Below are 5,056 nucleotides of genomic sequence, written 5' to 3' on the forward strand. Positions count from 1 at the left end.
TTCAACATATTTTTAAAAGAGGGCTTAAAATTTTTAACTACCAATTCGCCCCCCCTCTTGGTAGCCTTGGGACATTAACATAGGCTTAACATCCTAGTTACTAGACTCAACAAGGCGCTCCATCTAGCTCAGAATAAGCTTTTCAGAATGCGGCCAAAATACTGATTTAGAATCCTGCGCGGAATTTATTGATGTTCCCTCTCGGTCACCACATAGGACCCGTCGGATGCCTTTACGGGTCCCACGATGCTGGTTTCATCACTAGATGCATGGCGAGCCAACACCCCCAAGGGTTCGTAAGCCGAGGTGAAGAGTTGGAAAAAAAAGAGATGGCTTGCTAAAAAAAGGGTGCAACATGAGAACTTCAAAGGAGGTCAACAATATTGACGCATTTTCATTCTAACAGACCGAAGGGGATCAAAATTGTATTTTTAGGCTGCACATGGTCGGCCAATGGGCCAATGGCCAACAACGCTCCATCCGGATCAGAATAAGCTTTTTATAATGCGGTAAAATGCCGAATCAGAATTATGGGCGGAAAGTTATTGATGTTCCTACACGGTCGCCACATTACACCCATCAAATGCCTTCACGGGTACCATAACGCTGGTTTCATCGCTCGATGCGTGGTGAGCCAACATCGCCAAGGGCTCGTAGGCCGTGGCGAAGAGCTAGAAAAAAATAGATGGCTTGCAAAAAAATAGTATGCTACTCGAGAACATCCTAGGAGATCAACCATCCTAATACTACTCTCGCCCAAGCACGCTTAACTATGGAGTTCTGATGGGATCCGATGCACTAGGGCTGGTATAGTCACACCCGTAGTAATATGGTCTTAAATTATTCTTAAGCTGACGCCGTGGAGAGATGATTTTGACGCATCTTCATTCCGACGGACCGTAGGGGATCAAAAATGCATTTTTTGGCTGCGCGAGGCCGGCCGATGGGCCTATGGCACATCGGCGCTCCGTCCGCCTCGGAATAAGCTTTCTGGAATGGGGTCATAATGCCAAATCAGAATCATGGACAAAAAATTATTGATTTTCCAGCATGATCGCCACATAGGACTCACCGGATACCTGCACGGGTCCCACGATGGGGGTTTCATCGCTCGATGCGTGGCGAGCCATCACCGCCAAGTGTTCGTAGTTCGTGGCGAAGAGCTAGAAAGAAAAAAAAAATAGATGTCTGGTTATAAAAAAGGATGCAACACGAGGACTTCCCAGGAGGTCACCCATCCCAGTACTACTCTCGCCCAAGCACGCTTAACTGCGGAGTTCTGATGGGATCCGGTGCACTAGTGCTGGTATGGTCGCACCCGTAGTAATATGGTCTCAAATTATTCTTAAGCTGACGCCGTGGAGAGATGATTTTTACTCATCTTCATTCTGACAGAACGTATGGGATCAAAAATACATTTTTTTGGTTGTGCGTGGCCGGCCGATGGGCCTATGGCACATCGGCGCTGCGTCTGCCTCAGAATAAACTTTTCGGAATGGGGTCATAATGTCGAATCGGAATCCTTGGAGGAAAGTTATTAATGTTCCCACACGGTCGTCACATAGGACCCACCGGATGCCTGCACGGGTCCCACGATGGGGGTTTCATTGCTCGATGCGCGGCGAGCCATCACCGCCAAGTGTTCGTAGGCCGTGGCAAAGAGCTAGAAAGGGAAAAAAAAACATAAGGCTGGTTAAAAAAAAGGGTTCAACACGAGGACTTCTTAGGAGGTCACCCATCCCAGTTATACTCTCGCCCAAGCACGCTTAATTGTGGAGTTCTGATGGGATCCGGTGCACTAGTGCTGGTATGGTCGCACCCGAGTAATATGGTCTCAAATTATTCATAAGCTGACGCCGTGGAGAGATGATTTTGACGCATCTTCATTCTGATGGACCGTAAGGGATCAAAAATGTATTTTTTGGCTGCGCGTGGCCGGCCGATGGGAATATGGCCATCAGTGCTCCGTCTTCCTCAGAATAAGCTTTCCGAAATGGGGTCATAATGCCGAATCGGAATCCTGGGTGGAAAGTTATTGATGTTCCGGCGCGGTCGCCACATAGGACCCGCCGGATGCCTGCATGGGTCCCACGATGGGGGTTTCATCGCTCGATGTGCGGCGAGCCATCACCGCCAAGTGTTCGTAGGCCGTGACGAAGAGCTAGGAAAAAAAAAGATATGGCTGGTTAGAAAAAGGGTGCAACACAAGGACTTCCTAGGAGGTCTTCCATCCCAGTTCTACTCTCGCCCAAGCACGCTTAACTGTGGAGTTCTGATGGGATCCAGTGCACTAGTACTGGTATGGTCGCACCCGTAGTAATATGGTCTCAAATTATTCATAAGCTGACGCCGTGGAGAGATGATTTTGACGTATCTTAATTCCGACGGATCGTAGGGGATCAAAAATGTATTTTTTGGCTGCGCGTGGCTGGCCGATGGGCATATGGTCATCAGTGCTCCGTCCGCCTCTGAATAAACTTTTCGAAATGGGGTCATAATGCCGAATCGGAATCCTGGGCGGAAAGTTATTGATGTTCCAGTGCGTTCGCCACATAGGACCCGCCGGATGCCTACATGGTTCCACGATGGGGGTTTCATCGCTCGATGCGTGGCGAGCCATCACCGCCAAGTGTTCGTAGGCCGTGGCGAAGAGCTTGGAATAAAAAAAGAGATGGATGGATAAAAAAAAGGGTGCAACACGAGGACTTTCTAGGAGGTCACCCATCCCAGTACTACTCTCGCCCAAGCGTGCTTAACTGCGTAGTTCTGATGGGATCCGGTGCACTAGTGCTGGTATGGTCACACCCATAGTAATATGGTCTCAAATTATTCTTATGTTGACGCTGGGAGAGATGATTTTCATGCATCTTCATTTCGACAGACCGTATGGGATCAAAAATGCATTTTTTGGCTGCGCGTGTCCGCCTCAGAATAAGCTTTCTGGAATGGGGTCATAATGCCGAATCGGAATCCTTGGAGGAAAGTTATTAATGTTCCCGCACGGTCACCATATAGGACCCGCCGGATGCCTGCACGGGTCCCACGATGGGGGTTTCATCGCTCGATGCGCGGCGAGCCAACACCGTCAAGTGTTCGTAGGCCGTGACGAAGAGCTAGAAAGGAAAAAAGAAGAGATGGCTGGTTAAAAAGAAGGGTTCAACACAAGGACTTCCCAGGATGAAAGTTCGTTAGGGATGTTAAGCCCTATAGAACTGGCCCAAGCTAACCAAGAGGAGGGTGAATTGGTATTTTAAAATTTCTTTTCACAAAGAATAAAACTTGCATAAACCAAAATCACACCACTAAAAATAAATGTGGAATTAAAAGTGCGGAAGCAAAAATAAGAACACAGAACAATCTAAAAGAGATGGAGAAAAGTTTGAGGATTGATATTGAGGATTTAAAGAACCCACTAACTGAAGATTCAAAATGAATTAGAATCATGCAAGAAAACAGGATGACACACTATATATAATCAGAGCCAAAACCTAGGAAGAGGCATTATAAACTCAAATCATTAAGGAAACCCTTTTTCTGGAGTTAGATGATTTTCATGCGCATGGTAGGACACATCTCACACACTTGCCACAGTTCACCATAAGACAATTGGGTGTGGAAACCTAAGGTGCAAGATTCACAGCATAACCACTCATGCATTCACTCTACTTTTCATAAAGTAAGGGACCCAAACCTGTTTGGTTCCTATCCACTAACATTGATAACCTTACAGTAGTGCTCTTCATAAAAGGCCTTGTGAGAAGCCATGTGGTACGTTGGACAGCGGATGCTCTCGACAGTATGACTTGTGATGCCAATCAATTTGTTATTTTGTGGTCCAAGACTGGAGGCAAGGTAACTCTTGGAGACAACACCACCAGGAAGTTGGTTAGGATTCAGGTATTTAATCAGTAATTGCCAAAAAGCTTAGATTGAAAATGTTTTGCGTTGGAGCATGGATTGCAAGACACCAACCTACTTAGCATCAGTTCAATTTTGTGACAAAGGCTTCATCTGTAAAAATTCTTTTGCAAAACTCTGCATTTGTAAGTTTAAGTAACAACACTATTTTGCAGGGAAGGAGGGATCAATTAACGTCTCATGGCTTGATTTAAATAAAATTGAATGTTCTGCTTACTCTTTGCTTTAAAAATCAGTTTATTGATGCATTCAGGTTGTGTCTACCTAGCAGCACTTTGTCATGCTAGTATGAAAACCCTTAGGAAAGTGACCAAAAAGACCTAGATTAGAGGTGTCCCAACTCTAAGTTTTTCAAAAGACCACCTTGGTGATTGCCTTGCAACTAGGAAAAGCAAGGTCCACTCCACCTTCACCCCATATAAGGACATTAGCACCTCTAGACCTTTAGAAGTCCTTCACATGGATTTGTTTGGACCATTAGCACAGCTAGCTTCCGGTGGGAAAGTCTATGGATTTGTGATTGTTGATGGAACTACTCGAGCGTCACTTTGGACAAAATTTTCTTTACACATAAAAATGATCGTCTTTGAGGAGTTTAAAACCTTATTATACTTGGATCCAGAAAAAGCTAGGTTGTGAAATAGTGACCATCCATAGTGATCATGGGGGAGAGTTGAGAATGAAATATTTGGTGATTTTTGTAGAGGACAAGGGGATTAGCCACAACTCTCAGCCCCTGAACCCCTCAGCTAGAATGGGGTAGTTGAAAGAAAAACCGCGACCTTGGTGGAAAGCCACTAGAGCATGCTTGCCGAGTATTCACTTCCAAATACTTTTGGGCTGAAGCAGTTAACACAGCTTGTTATGTTGGTGATTAGGTGTGAATGTTAGAGACCCCAGAACTAGAAAAAGACACCCTATGAGATCCTTAAGGTAGGACACCCAATTCTGTCCACCTTTCATGTCTTTGAGTTGAAAGTTTTCATTTCATAATAATGGGAAGTCACACTTGGGAAAATTGATGCAAAATCTTGTCATGCGAAGCGAGTTTTCTTTAGGATATTCTAGTGTTGGGAAGCTGTTTTAGAGGTGTTTAACAAACAGAACTTTGATGATAGAAGACTACCCATGTGGTTTT

The 5,056-nt window shown here is 45.3% G+C and overlaps 3 non-coding genes and 2 pseudogenes across 3 annotated transcripts; all 5 read right to left on the reverse strand.

Annotated features, from left to right (window-relative positions):
- Positions 1-702: 702 nt before the first annotated feature.
- LOC114578755 lies at positions 703-821 on the reverse strand (annotated as a pseudogene).
- Positions 822-1,201: 380 nt separating this feature from the next.
- LOC114578751 lies at positions 1,202-1,320 on the reverse strand. Its single transcript, XR_003699711.1, has one exon. It is a non-coding gene; the product is annotated as a 5S ribosomal RNA (ribosomal RNA).
- A 382-nt stretch (positions 1,321-1,702) lies between these two features.
- LOC114578754 lies at positions 1,703-1,821 on the reverse strand (annotated as a pseudogene).
- Positions 1,822-2,194: 373 nt separating this feature from the next.
- Positions 2,195-2,313, reverse strand: LOC114578752. The gene has a single exon (XR_003699712.1). It is a non-coding gene; the product is annotated as a 5S ribosomal RNA (ribosomal RNA).
- A 375-nt stretch (positions 2,314-2,688) lies between these two features.
- LOC114578753 lies at positions 2,689-2,807 on the reverse strand. The gene has a single exon (XR_003699713.1). It is a non-coding gene; the product is annotated as a 5S ribosomal RNA (ribosomal RNA).
- Positions 2,808-5,056: the final 2,249 nt, after the last annotated feature.

Source organism: Dendrobium catenatum, unplaced genomic scaffold, assembly GCF_001605985.2.
Source record: "Dendrobium catenatum unplaced genomic scaffold, ASM160598v2 original_scaffold_142629, whole genome shotgun sequence".
NCBI classification, from domain to species: Eukaryota; Viridiplantae; Streptophyta; class Magnoliopsida; order Asparagales; family Orchidaceae; genus Dendrobium; species Dendrobium catenatum.